Source organism: Protopterus annectens, chromosome 1.part0 (genome assembly GCF_019279795.1).
Source record: "Protopterus annectens isolate FY-2018-M chromosome 1.part0, PAN1.0, whole genome shotgun sequence".
Classification (NCBI taxonomy): Eukaryota; Metazoa; Chordata; order Ceratodontiformes; family Protopteridae; genus Protopterus; species Protopterus annectens.
Window position 1 is genome coordinate 1,084,806,989 of NC_056725.1, and position 16,159 is coordinate 1,084,823,147.

Genomic DNA, 16,159 nt, shown 5'->3' on the forward strand with positions numbered 1-16,159 from the left:
CTCTTAATTCCTATCTCAGTCACTACTTAGTACTACTTACCATGCTCAAAACCTACCAGATACTGTACTTACATTTCTTTTTGTATACTATGTTAAACTGAAGATGAATTACTCTATATTAATGCCATCTCCTAATCATTAACATCACATGTTTATATATTTTTAAGTATATTTTTGTTTTTAGATGTATTTTGTGTGTTACTTTTAGTATAGTTTTTAGTATGTTTTAGTTTTGGAGCTTTTCTCCCCGGGCCTCCACTGAAAATGGACACGTATCCAGTTGGACTAGCCCAGTCAACAAATGTAAAATAAAAATAAATAAATAAATAATTGTGACTGTTTGAAAGGACGCCTACCAACATTTTGAAGGTAAACCAATGCATACATTAATATTTATATATATATATATATATATATATATATATATATATATATATATATATATATATATATATATATATTCATATATTGTGACGATCGTTCCCTGGCCCAGCAATCAAGGAGCCTCAATCCTCACCATTAACACCAGGGAGGTTGTCTGATAAAAAACAAAAGGATAATTAATACACAAAGTAAAGTACAATTTCCCTTAAGTGCACACAGAGATCACAGTCAGTCTGGGGCTGGTTGCTCCCTTGCTCACCAGTTCCCCAATAAGACTCCCCATTGGCACAGCTATAGGGTCCTGGTCTCAACCTAGCCTGCCAAGCTAAAACCTCCAGTACCCCTTCTGTCCAACCAGTGCTTCGTGTCCCTGCCCAAGTAGCTGACACAGTACACACAAACTTTGAGATAAGTATTTATACAACTTCACAAACACTCCTGGGAAAGGCTGACACAGATTCTCCAGCTGTGCCCCTTTACCCAGACTATACGGTAGTAATTACTGCCACCACTCAACTAATAATATCAGCTACTAAAAGGCCCTTAAAAGGGTGTCCAATTATTACTGTGCAATATTATTATCCGATGGTAGTATGACTAACAGTCATGGCTTACTTTAGAGTGGCCTATTACAATAACCTCTATAAATATGCAATGTACTCTAGAGCTTATCTCTACACAAACCAGCCACAAGTAGAAGATTTATTCCTACAAGAAATCACAGTGCTAAAACTTACGTGAACATAAGGCAGAGTGCTGATAAGTTGGATATCAAGATCAAAATGCTCAAACGTCTCATGTGAGACATAGTATTTAAACATTACTAACAAACATGTCACTAAGGCCCTCCCAAATTACATAATTTTTGAAACTTAGATTTTCCCAGTATTCATATTGCATCATCTTAACACCTGGTCTGTGTTCTCAGGCCAAAAACTGCAATATTTAGCAATCTAACACCTGCACAGAAACTTACAACAATAGAAGACATTTCACATGTATATTTTAACAGAAACTAGAGCAATAAAGCACATTCCACATCTAAATTCTGGTCATAAACTTTAGCCTTAAAACAATGGGCATGAAACCTTCATCCAGCCGCACTGGAGCTGAATTCTAACATGAATGGGTCACAACATGCTTCACTGGGCCAGTAGAGTGCAATGTTGTCAGATATTTTGCAGTTTCATATTTCACAGTATTCTTTACACTCAAGAAACATACCTGTATTTTACATTTATTATAAAGAAAGCATGCCTGTATTTTACATTTATTTACAAATGCCAGAATTATATATCAAATTCTATTTGACTAGGCTGGCAACCTTCACCCATCTCTCCCCAATCGTCACACATATATATATATAGTTTACTATGAGAATGTCGAAGTGCACAAAAAAATCCATTCACTTCTCGAAATAGATATGTGAAGTTCAGCATATCAATTAGTACAGAATGCCAAAGTCCACATATCAACAAATTCAAATTTGCACTTTCAGCATTCTGTGAAGTAAATCACCACTGCATACCACGTAATGCCAACCTTACGTGGTATGCAGTAGTATCCCACACACCCTGCAAATGATATATTCCAACTCTGAGATCACAGTACAGCAGGGAAAAGGGTAATTTCCCGATCCCCACCATACCACGATCTGTACTCATAATTGCATTGACATATGTGTGAATGTACAGTGGCATTCTTTTAACTGCAGACTAGCAATAGTGCAGGTCAGCGAAAATGGGAATCAACCAATTTTGATTCAACATTCCCATTCTCATTGAGCCTGTACTCATTAATGTCATGGTAAACCATATATATATATATATATGTATGTATATATATATATATATATATATATATATATATATATATATAGCTATGTATGTGTGTGTGTGTGTGTGTGTGCGTGTGTGTGTAGATGGATATACATATACATATATAGTGGGAGAGACAGAAAGAGAGTGAGTGGGAGATGTGCAGAACTAAAGTGCTTGTAGTTCTTTTTCAAAACATATGTAACAAAGAAGCTAAGAATGAAATGTTTTCACATAAACACACAGGCACACACACACACACACACACACACACATACACACACACACACACATACACACACACACACACACACACACACACACACACACACACACATACACACACATGCACAAAAGCCAGGACAAAATACACTGGCTATTACTTCCAGCCAAAGAAGAAATATACCTTATTTTAGAGAGATGTTTTTAGAAAAAGACAAGCACAGGGCACACATTTATTTATTTATTTTTTTTGCATTGGTAGAAAGTGAAAGATTTACTGAAGCTATACAAAATGCTGAAAAGGGAACATGTCAAGGGATTCAGTGCTAGCTGAATATTTATTAGTGCTGATTCATACCAGACACCCTATGGATTATTAACAAGTAATGTGGCCCTTTCTGCTAAGAAACAGAATCAGTTAATCACACTCTCATGTGCCTGTGCTGATGGACTTCTATTAAGACTGGGAACACTAAGTAAGTCTGATGGAACTCCTACATGGATATAAACTTGCCGGTTGGAAGGGGGATAAAGTCTTTGTGATATTGCTGATCTTGGATGTATTAGTGATCCTGAGGCATTGACAGTTAGCTAGGAAAGTTAGTTCTGAGTGTCTGATGATCAGCTCACTCACCTTGGGAGTGCGGATGGGTTTTTGTGGCAAAATGTTATAAAATGTTACTCTCTATCCAAGAGGAGATAAGAGTCAAACAGTCTTACAATGTGGGTTTGTACATGCAGGGGAGACTGATGTAAATGCATTGTGGGACAGATTGTCCATGGTCATGTGCTTATGTTGCTCCATGCTCTCCCCCCTTTACCTCAGGAAACTATTAGGGTATATAAAATTTCAGCAGTGGGGATGCAAAGTTGGGATGCCTCAATTTCCTCTCCTGCCCCCCCCAAGATTGGTGAATAATCCATCAGCTGTGACCCCAGGCTAGAGGCTCCAGTCCATTTGGGGCAAGCTGGTCAGTCGATAGGAGGTTTGAGAGTATAGAAAAAGAGGCACTGCTTATCTGTATGTGATCATCTTGGACAAGGTTACCAGAGAAAATGGGTTAAGAAACTCTTATCTTGACATTAAAAGAATGGCAGAGAACCTTCTTACCAGGGACAGAGAATGCACTCACCAGGGAAACAATGAGCTCATTTTTGTAAACTTTTACCTGTAATTGCTGAGTAAATTTACATTTTGGCTATAAGTGATTTCAATAATACTTTACTTCAAAAAAATGTACAGACAAATTAGATAATGGGTAGCATTTTTCTGACGACAACCATCTGTTCACCTAATTTGATTTGAATTTCCCTGAAAAAGTGTGCATGTTTTCTTTATATTGAACTATAAGTGGGCTTTGTATAATTTTAAGTTGACTGTTTCATCATTTAGATATAAAATCTCATGGCTCATAGCTATCTAAGTAAAGTTACATGAAAATGGTAAAATATAACTATTAATATCCATCCTTTAAGACAGAATGCTTTTGTTACATACCGTACAACTAATATAATACAGATGGCTTATTTTACGAGTTCTGACTGTCTGTGACCTTGGAGTATGGTCTGGTCTGGTTGTTGACCATGTGGTGCCACTGAAGCAGAAAGTGTTGTAGCACTGGACATCATTGTGTGTGTCTGAATGTGAAATATCGTATAGTGAGATTGAGTTACTGTTGGTAAGATAACATTTGAAGGTACTGAAATGAAAACAAAGAGAAAGGAATACTGCTAAGCCAGTGCCTATAATTCTGTTCTTCAGATGTACAGAGTGAAAACCATATGGATGTGACTAGAATTAGTCATAGCCCTAGACTGCAGTGCACAATTTCACATGTTGTTAATGCTGTACCCATGTATATTGGAGGCAATGACATGAGGTTTGTGAAATGGACTTACATAGACTTCAGTAGAGAGATATACAGGTACACAACATTCAAAACTTATTTTATTTTTAACTGAGTAAGTTTAAAAACAGGCAAAAAGTGAGCTCTGGGGAATATAGAATGATATCAGTGGTACACCAGTCAAAAAAAAAAGATTAAAGCAAACTGAATCCTAGATTCCGGTGTGAGCAAGGAGGAGATAATAGCTACATTGGGTGTAGCTGAAGCTCAATGCACTGAATTTGGAGACAGCATGTTAGCAGCTATATGTCTACAGATTATCTTACAATGCAGCCCAGACTGTGGAAGCTGGAGTTGGAGATGAGACACTTGGAGGAAAGAACCAGCTTGAATCACAGAAAAGGTAGAAGGAGAGAGAGAGTAAAGAGAAAAGCATAATGAAGAGAGAAGGAACAATAGAAAAGAGAGAAGTAGATTCAGCAAAAGTAGGAGACTTTTACTCTTTATAAGATGCACATTTTTATTGGGGGTGGGGTGGGGTGGAGTAAAAACCCAGTCCCAGATGACAAGGTCAACACTAAATTGTTTCCTCATTATAAAAAGGGGGATGACTTTGATGGCTGGATATGGGAATTTGAATGTAATTACCACTAACCTTGACAGAAGCAAAAAGTAATGCAATGTAATATTCAAGTAAAGTAAATGATAATGAATGCATTAATTATTTAAAATTTTAAATGTTCTTTATGAATGTGTCATGTCAAAACTTTAAGGAAAAATGTTTAGAAAACATCAGCTATAGGCAGAGCACAGGATCACTACTTTCACAGTAGAACAAAAGACTTACTTTATTGGGTGGTTAGGCTGATGTCTGGCTACAACATATGCAATATCGGATGCCTTATACTAATGAATAAGCCTGCAAAACTTTGTACAAGGGTAGAAAAATCTGCCTAAGAAATTAAAATTTACTACTGCTGAGTAGATGAGCAAAAGGGATGACCTGCATTAAGACAATGACGTAACTGCAGAAAAGTGGTATACCAGACAACAGACATGGGTACAAGAGAACCCGTGGATTGCAGTCTAAACCATAAAAACAGGTTTGCTGACCAGGGTATTGGAATCTACTGGTCATCGTCTTGTGGATAAATGCGTCCAGTCTATCCAATTGTGGCAATGTCAACACAAATTTCTACAGTGATAGTGGAAATATCAAAAGCTAAGTAAGGGAGCTGACACAGGTGACACAACTGTAGTGATGACTTGTTTTGAGGCAACTGCTACTCCAGGCCATCACAGAAGCCTGTACTCTTCACATGTGGAGGGACAAGAAACTGCTATTAAGGGGAATACCACATTTGATATAGCTATTCTTAAGAGTGCAGTTGTTAGAAAGGACTATTGCCTCCAACTTCAAACCCAATTAAAGCCATGGGAGAGACACTTTTTCAAGTACTATTGGAAGAATTTAATTGAACTGGGAAGTGGGACAAGGAAGCAAACAGGTTACAGTGTCTGATGACATTTCTCAATATATTTTATTAGTGAATGATTTTGATGAAGCAGAACCTGGACAAGGCACTGCAGAGGTAACTCATTCATTGTCCACACTTCCAACAGTGGATGATGACATGGTTGTTTCAAGGGAAAAGCTAGCAGCAAGTCATAGCTGTCAAAAGGTACCTGACTTCCTTTGGAAGAAAACTGAAGCTGATCAAGAAGAAAAAGTTGAGTCAAGAACAACTCCTAGAGCTCATCATACAGGACGTAGCCAACAAGTTGCCAGAGTCTGAAAAGTAGAATAATGCTGTATGTTGGGACAATAAGTTACTGTACAGAGAGTTAGCTCCAGAAAAGAGTCTTGAGGGAGACATAAAACAGTAACTGGTAGCTCCAATGGCCTAGAATGAGACACTTCAAGCCACAACCCATGATATTCATTTGTAAGGTCATAAGGACATTAAACATCTAAAAATGAGGCATATGCATAATTTCTGTTCACCATGTACATGAAGAGAAAATAGAGAGTACTGTAGAACATGCTAGTAGGGTTAAAGAGTTGTCAAGGCCGGACACAGAGCTGAGGCTGCTTTGGTTCCTTTGTCTCTTTTTGAAGAGACATTTGAAAGGGTAGTCATAGACACTGGGAGGCTCTCATTACCTCTACCAGTATAAGTAACAAGGGCTCTCATTACCCCAGCCACTACAGATAAGAGGTATATTTTGGTTGTAGACAATGCTCTTGGATATTATGGCATGGCAGGTCTCTCCTTTGTTGAAGCAAAGAAGGTAGCAGATCTTCCATTACAGATTTTCATCAAGGTGGTCCCTGTGAAAAATAATGGTGCTAATTTAATGTTAGATCTCCTCGCCTATATGTAGAAACACTGTGGAGTAGAGTAGTTAAACATGACCACTTATCACCCACAGACAAATGATCTTATGAAAGGATTACAGAACACTACCACCTATAACCCAGAAACAAATGCTCTTGTGAAAGGATTACAAAACACTACCACCTATCACTCTCAAACAAATGCTCTTGTGAAAGGATTATAAAACACTACCACCTATCATCCACAAACAAATGCTCTTGTGAAAGGATTACAAAACACTACCACCTATAACCCAGAAACAAATGCTCTTGTGAAAGAATTACAAAACACTACCATCTATCACTTACAAACAAATGCTTTTGTGAAAGGATTACAAAACACGACCACCTATCACCCACAAACAAATGCTCTTGTGAAAGGATTACAGAACACTACCACCTATAACCCAGAAACAAATGCTCTTGTGAAAGGATTACAAAACACTACCACCTATCACTCTCAAACAAATGCTCTTGTGAAAGAATTATAAAACACTACCACCTATCATCCACAAACAAATGCTCTTGTGAAAGGATTACAAAACACTACCACCTATAACCCAGAAACAAATGCTCTTGTGAAAGAATTACAAAACACTACCATCTATCACTTACAAACAAATGCTTTTGTGAAAGGATTACAAAACACGACCACCTATCACCCCCAAACAAATGCTCTTGTGAAAGGATTACAGAACACTACCACCTATAACCCAGAAACAAATGCTCTTGTGAAAGGATAACAAAACACTACCACCTATCACTCTCAAACAAATGCTCTTGTGAAAGGATTATAAAACACTACCACCTATCATCCACAAACAAATGCTCTTGTGAAAGGATTACAAAACACCACCACCTATAACCCAGAAACAAATGCTCTTATGAAAGAATTACAAAACACTACCATCTATCACTTACAAACAAATGTTTTTGCGAAAGCATTACAAAACACGACCACCTATCACCCACAAACAAATGCTCTTGTGAAAGGATTACAGAACACTACCACCTATCACTCACAAATGAATGCTCTTGTGAAAGGATTAAAAAATGCTACCACCTATAACCCACAAAGAAATGCTCTTGTGAAATGATTACAAAACACTATCACCTATCACCCATAAACAAATGGTCTTATGGAAGGATTATAAAACACCACCACCTATCACCCACAAAGAAATGCTCTTGTGAAAGGATTGCATTCACCTTTAAGACCATACAGATGCCTAATCTGTTCCTCTGTACACAGAGAAGTACCACAAGAATCTACATTTTTCTCATATTTGTGCTACTTTATCTTGACAGGGTGAGAGGTCCTGAGATTTAACGTAAGGCGAATGGGAGACTGACTTTGATTGCCACAAGATCTTTGGTGGGAGTAACCTAAATTTCAGGAACAGACTTTAGGAAATCATGAGATAAGAACAGGAATGCTTAGCCAAAACATAATTGTAACAGATGTTTTGTTAAGACTTGAGGGCTATAGCCAGAGAATTTACAGTTGGACAAAAGGTGGGGGTGCCTATTCTTGCTCAAGAGGACAAACTCCAAGCAGCATGAGAAAGGTAAAAGATGTTAATTGTATAGCACAACTATATAATTATATTCCTCCTTAAGAACTAACCTGCAAGCCATCCTAAAAACATAGACCAATAAATTGTCTCCTAGCTGTACACAAACCATACATTGGAACAAAAGCAGACAGAGTCTATAGTGATTTAGAAAAAAAAGAAACTCAATTATAACAATAGAACAAAAGGGTAACAAAAGAAAGTCATATAAAACAAAGGATCATTTGTTGCTAATTAAAACCATAATAGAGAATTGTAAAAAGGAGAAGAATCTAAGTATGGCATACATAAATACATTACAAAAAAAAAACATTGGGCAGCATCCCACATTCATGGATAAATCAATAGTACAGATGCAGATGTAAAAGATACACACTATATTGATCAATTATATTATTGTGACCATGAAAAAGTGGCAAACCACTTTGCAGTTAATCAATGACAAAGGGCAAATTATTATCCAAAGATTAAAAATTTATGGAAGAATATTCCAGAATGATTATGTGTCACTGCTGCTGTTTTGTCTTGCCCTTAACTCATTGAGTTGTTTACTTAACAGATTAGGTAATGGTTACAGTTTCCTCCCAAGAAACAACCTTGTCTAAAGACCTCTCAACTACATTTTTTGTATGACTCAAAATTGTTTAGTTCATCAGATGAGGAGCTAAAAGTACAACTGCATTTGGTTAACTTTCTCAGCTGATATCAGAATGCTGTGATCTTGATAAATGTGCAAAAGAAATATATAAAGCATAGAAGCTGCTGCGCCAAAAATGTCAGTCTGTAACAGGATGTGACATAAAGGAGCTTGAGCAGGATGGAGTGTATCAATATTAAAAAACAGAGAAACTAGTGCTCTTAAACTTCATGGATGAACTCAGTCACAATATTGTTCTTCTTTCGGCTTTTACCAGTTAGGGGTCGCCACAGAGGAACTCCGGTCCGCTAATGATTGGCAGTAGATTCTTACGGTGCCGAGGTGCCAGCCCGACGCCCAACCTTCAACAAAGGCAGGCCCATTCACGCATGTCTTTCAAATGCCACTCGATCACAGGGAGGACGTGCAGACTCCACACAGAAGGCGCTCCAGCCGAAAATCAAATGGGAGAACCTCTTGCTGTGAGGCGACAACGCTACTGCTGCACAATAATTTCCAGAAATCATGAAACCCAGGTAGTGTTATTCATCGCAGACAAGTACACTTTCAGTAAATATTTGATGGAGTGCGACTCACTTGACTGCCCCAGTCTTAAAAAGATGGTGAAATCTTCTGCAGGTGGTAACTGTAATACTGAAAAAGTTGTATATAGGGTCATGTCCAATGATTGCCCTGCATTTTATGTGGGTAAAATGATGAATAAACTGAAAATCTTGAACAAGCATTAATGTGTTTGAGAATGGTATTCTAGAACACTGTGATATTCTAGCAGGTCTGACCTAGTTAAACATGTGATACTCATGTGCAATCCTGTATCCTTTTAATAACAGCTATGGCTAAAGCTATTATCCAAATCAGCTGCATGCATCTCAAAATCACGGTTATCACTACTGAGTCTTCCTACTAGAGGCTGATTATAGACTGCTTCCAATAATTTTTATATAAACTAGGACATAAATAACCATCAATCAGTTTTGCTACAGAAACAAACAGAAAATAAATAATGAATAACTTATATTTTAAAATAAAAGTTATAACAAAAGAACTTGAGATGAAATATGTCAAAAATTCTAACAATGCTGTTATATCACCATCCCAAATCAGCCAGCAATCTTTTGCACATCACCATTGATTAAGAAATCTGTTGCTCTCATTACCAATCAGTTTTGGTCTCTATATGAAAAATTCATAGTTCTACTTAGATAGGGCAAATACTGCCCCTCTCACAAGACCCTTAAATGGAAAATAACATTTATCTTGATAATAGAACACACTTGCACTATTTCAATACTATTTGCAATAAATTCACAGAAATTCAGTTGATTATAATTCAGGGTATGAAAGATAGAACCCTACTGCTTTTATATTCTTATGTCACTTGGAATACCTGGGCACAATAATTGTACAACTTGAGTATATGGGCGCCTTGTTATTTTACTATTTCATCTACTTGCCCTGACTCATATCATTCTAGGTGTTAATAAACTCATAACTACCCTTGGACTTTTTACTAGCATGCTTCTTTCTGTTCTCTTCCTTCACTATTTTGATTGACGGGGTCCTTTTGCATTCTTGTGCCATCTTCCCCCCTTATCTAATTGATCAGTTCTTCCTACTCCATAATGCTATCCATCTTCCTGTCCTCTGCCATCTTCTAGAACTTTACAATTCATTCTTGCTCTTATTACTGATTCCTGTCATCCTTTACAGTCATATCATCTTTGTTATTATCTTATTTGTCATGGACCATTCCTTTTTTTTTCCTCACTTGCAATTTTCATCCATTATTTTACCTTGTTGTCTGGTATGTTTCTTCTCCTTACTGTTTTGTTTTCTCAGAAAAGCATTCTAATTTCCTCAGAACAAGTTAATGTGTCATGATAGCCCTTGTTTTAGTCCATTCCAGAGGAGACCAAGGTGGACTCTGTTATTCCAGAATATCAACTCCTCTTCCCAGGTTCTCCCTTCTTGTCCACTATCTCAAATCTTTGCTCCCTTACCCACTCACTGAGCTAGCAATTCAACTATCAAATCCTTTCCTTCCTGTCATTGGTTTCCTTTGCTATTTTACAATATGGAGAATGCTACCACACCCCAGAAACCTCTACATCCAGCAATTACCTCTTTCATCCACTACAGTGTCTTTTCTTCCACTATATTAGTAGTTAACATATAGACAATTATAAGGTGTCTCTCATCTCCCTTTATGACCAACATATTTATTGTTAGGCCCATCTTGGTGAAGGTTAGGCAATCCAGTTATGTTCACATTATATAGAATCTCCTTCCCTATTTTACTCCTCACTTAATGTCTTAATGATTAAGACGCATGCTTCTATCATCTCCTCTGCTCCTCATAATAAAGCCTTACCTGTCACTCTCTCCTTTTGCACTTTGTCTATTTAGTTTCTTACCACTTAAACTATTACTATTCCTGATTATCAAACTCCCAGATACTAACACCAGAAACAAGCTTAAGTCAAACTATTAAAGTGAAAAAACAGGACACACCACACCATGCACAGAAACAACCACAAAGTAAACAAACTGAATAACAAGATTACCACTGAATATGCAATTTAAAAAAAAAAAAAAAAAAAGATTAAGCACTTTTATTTCACAATTCAGACTTCATCAGAATCAGATTAATCACACTTCCCTTTTTATCTGCCCACATTAAGTGACATGGCCCTTTCTTAAAGAGAAAATAGCCTTTTCATAAAACACTTTGTAAAACATTCCATGCAGCACTGTTAAAACCTAGTACAAAAAAAGCATCTATTACAAAGATGTAATATATGAAATAAAAATAGATAATTTAAAACAAACTCTGTACTTGGATTGATTTTAATTTATGAATGTGCATAATAGAAGAATAATCATTAAGCCCCAACATATTTTCAGCATTATTATTGAACTGCCATTTTAATTCACATTTTCCAGGACTTCTTTCCAGGGGACCCCATCTTACATTTGGTTCAACATTTTCAAGGACCTGGAAACAAATCCATAAACTGAGTAATTGTTAATATGTCTATATAATGCATTAGACTTGTTTTTATTTTTAACATCATACTCAGGTTCGTAAATGCTGGTTATAAGATAATGTTCAATTTCCTAATGTAAAAGGCCGTATGTTTCTTACAGGTAGTCACATAAATCACCCCTTTAGTTCCACAATTAAAATATCCATCCATTCCAGTAATTGACCTACTGTTAATGCAGATATTTTTCCATCTTTTATAAAATAACATTGCTTGCATTTCCCACACTTATAAGTGCCATTTTTTTTGTGTTAGTACTAATAGTACCCCTCTCACTTTTTGAAATGAATACCCTTCCTGTAAATAAATCTTTCTTTTGCTGATAAAAACATAAGCATGTCATGTGCTTTAACATGTTTCCCATTTATGACAGATGATGTCCTTAATAGCCCACTGTCCCCAGAATATGTAGCAATCATTCTCCTTTTTTATCATTATTTTCACTTTGCTCAAAACTCAAACGCAAAATAGGAAAATATGTGCTTTCTGACCATTTATTAACAACTTTGCCCTGAATGCAATGGAGAATGGTAATAGGATAACCCCTCTTTTCAAACATATTAAACAAAACACTGATTTACTTCAAAAATAATTGATTACTGGTGACCGTTCTCGCTAATCTCACCATCTACCCCTTAACTTATTATAGCTGAGTGTGCCTCCAGGCATTCCTGCACTTACCTCCTACTGCTCCTCTAGGCGTCAAATATTGCTTGTTCATATTTGCATTAATAATACCAAAACCATGTTACATACAAGGTATCAGAATATTTTATCTTTAAGTATAAATGATGGCAAACAATTGCATTGACAGCTGACCTCTGTCAATGAGTATTTGTTAGAACTGTGAGGTGATAACTTCATTTTTTTAAAGGCTCAAGCCACATCCACTGGGAATTAAAGGTACGTACTCAAAAGAGCTGTAGCGGAGAGAATCAGTTAAGTAGGTCTTTCTACTGGAAATATGGGTGGCATCTAATGTAGTGTAATAGGGAATTAGAGTAGGTGTGTTTTTGTTTTTTTTGTTTTTTGGAAAATATTAGAAACTACTTATTGGAACAGCTGTCCTTAATAATAGTAACATCCAAGTAACATAACTAATCATATTTTTTATTGTTGATAAACTCTGAAAAAGACAAAATTCCATTAATATAAACAATACATTTTTTCAACTCTCCCGAGTTCCCCACCAAAACATGCATATATCACCCAAAAACCTGTTGTATAAACCCCAGTATTTAATAAAAGTATAATTCCATATTAATCTCTGTTCTCATTCAGCCATTACTAAAATTAGTGAAACCAAGGGCAGTTGTTTCATCCTTTGCCACTGTTGTGGATTGACGGAAATATTCAACAGAACATAGTTGTTTTTCAAGACTATTTCCATCAAGGTGGTTAGCATATTAATTTTCTCATTTGAAAATGAGCTTTTCACAGTTAGACACTCATTAAACCACTCTAAATCCACCTCATGGGGGATGATAGAAAAAAGATCTTTAACATCAGTAGTCACAAAGAACATATTCTCCCTGTATAAGTCCTCTTTTATGTTCAACAAGGAAAAAATATCGTACAGGAACCAAAGTATTCCTAGTTAACTAGAAGCACAAAAACAAAAATGAAACTAGGAATACAACGTCAAAGCTTGTTTTTAATAAGACAAAACAGAAAGCTTGCATTGAAAAAGAGCTTATGCTTGAAAGCTTTGTGTTTTGTCTTATTATAAACAAGCTTTGATGTTGTATTCCTAGTTTTATTTATTTTTTCTTCTTTTATGTTCCTTAGAAAAATCCCATGAATCTTTGAGTAAGTGAGGAACATTTTGAACCATGCCCATAATATTATAATCAATAAACTTTTCAATGGGGCAGGAATTCGACCCCCTCTCTCATCGATTGGCCTAAGGGGTGTTTTTTGTAAATTTTTATGTAGCGTGGTAATACTAAAAACTGAAGGAATAAGAGATTTATTCACTTCTAAAAATTTTTATTTTTCCTCTTGTATTAACCCCTGCATAAGCATATCATGTAAAATATGATCAATTGTACCATAAGCAAAATTTACTTGATTTTTAGACCCTTAGTTATAAAATCTGTTATTTAATATATTCTTCATTTTTTACAAGTAATCAAAAACATTCATAACAACTAGACCCCTTGCCATGTCAGGTTTCATTATTCGGATGTTCTTGTTAAAATAAATAGTACTTAAGAACTCATTTTCATGGGGGTTCAGGTTGTCACATATCTGCCCCTTTCTACTTCTATTAATTAACAGTTCACAAATATCTAATTCACACTTTGTTTCATAAACAGACACAACAGAATTTTGAGGTATTGCTCCTTTGTAGACCATTTTTAAAACATTTACTTTTTTCTGTCCTTCATTTTTAAACCAAACAGCTATATTAAGTTTTCTAGTAGATAACCTAAGAACAATAATAGGAGTCCACAATGATGTTTTCCTAGTAGGGACAAATGTATTCCCCTTTTCAAATAAATTTGTCAGTTCACATTTTACATAATATACTAATGCAAGGGAAAATACAACCAGAAGAATTTAAATGTATGGAAGTGAATACATGCCTTTTCCTTCCATTTTTGTATTCCCAAGGTTGTTGTCTTTCAAAGAAGGGTCATGTGATCTAATGTGGGCATATAAAACGGGAAGTGTGATTAACTACTTCGATTCTGCTGTCTGAATTGAAATACAAACGAGATTAATGTGTTTTTTATTAACCCTTGCATTCAGTGGTAATCCTCTTATTCAGTTTGTTTACTTTGTGATTGTTTCAGTGCTTGGTGTGGTGTGTCCCTTTTTCTTTCTTCACTCTTTCTCTGTGCCTTTCCTTTAGAACTGCTTCTTATAGGCCACTTCTTTTCCCAGCTTCCTCTTTGTTTTCCAACCCAGTGCTCATGCCAGCTCTTGTCTCTGTATACCTTCCAAGTGTTCTCTAATTCGATCACTTCCTACATTCTGTTCCTAATGACTTCCTGCTTGTTGTTACTGCCTCATTTCTCAGTCATGGTGTCTGCCATTCCCATTTCCCTTCCTCCACAGACAACTTCTGGCCATACCCTAATACCATTTGCCTTCTGACTGACTGCCATTTCCCAACCATTTTTGTTTTCTGCCCTCCTGCAATCCATGCCTTCTGAGCCCAATCAACTAAATTTCCCCCTCGGTGGCCAAACAATATAGAATACAAATTGCTGTTACAAACAATCTGAAACCATCATTGGAGCTTTTTCATAATACATAAAAATCCATGTTGGTATCTACTGCAATATCCATCCACATTGTACACTTATGAATTTTTAAACTGAAGATGGTCACAGAATGGTATGCGAGATGGCTTGTGTGTATCATTCTGTTTTCTATTCTAGCAACTGTTGACCTATATATTTAACTTCTTTGTTTGCTAGAGTGGCAGCTATATACTGCATATTATTTGTCTATTGTCTTTCTTGTGACAGAGCACACTTCTACAATCACCCTGGTAACATTTGCATCTTGTATCAGGACACATCTTTATGTCATTATTCTGTTAGCACATATATTGTGATTAATTTATTTTGTATGTCTTTTATTAAATATAGTGATTACATAGTCTGGAGTCATTTGACTGCATGTGGAAGGTTCATTTAAATGGCTTTTTTACTGACCTGGCACATTAGCACTCAAGAAAATGTAATCTACTGAATGCTTGAAATACCCACACTACATCTGAGAAACTACATATCCACTTACCTGTAAATAATATGTCTGGCTTCTTCCTGGTGGGTACTACTGCCTCTAAGCAGCTACTGACATGCTTGTATAGAGTTTCTGTGAACAGTTCCACATAGGCAGCAGTATTCTCAGGGTTTATGGATGCTTACAATTTGCCAGGTTATCATTTACGAGTAGGAATTTATACTTAGAGTAATTCCTGAATATTTCAGGATTAGCTGGGATTCCATGTTTTATTTTTACTTCAAAGGAGACCATTCTGTGGTTGAACCATACCAGAGAAGGCATTACACTAGGGGTTGTGTGGCACTCTTCCATCAACATATCCAGAATGCTGGTTGGTGTAACTAAAATCTGGTTCAGGGAGTTTCTGTTTACAAAATCCAAGAATCTCTGCATCTGTACATTTGGTGTCATATACAATTCACAGTTAATAGTGGAGTAATTAAAGTAGCCCATGAATATGGTATTGGGTTGAATGGTTAGTGTTTCTAATAAGTT

General features: G+C 36.2%; 1 protein-coding gene across 2 annotated transcripts in view; it reads right to left on the reverse strand.

The window, feature by feature from the left end:
• GRIK2 (glutamate ionotropic receptor kainate type subunit 2) overlaps window positions 1-16,159 on the reverse strand; it is a 3,358,677-nt gene that overhangs the window by 1,786,253 nt on the left and 1,556,265 nt on the right. The window lies entirely within an intron of this gene.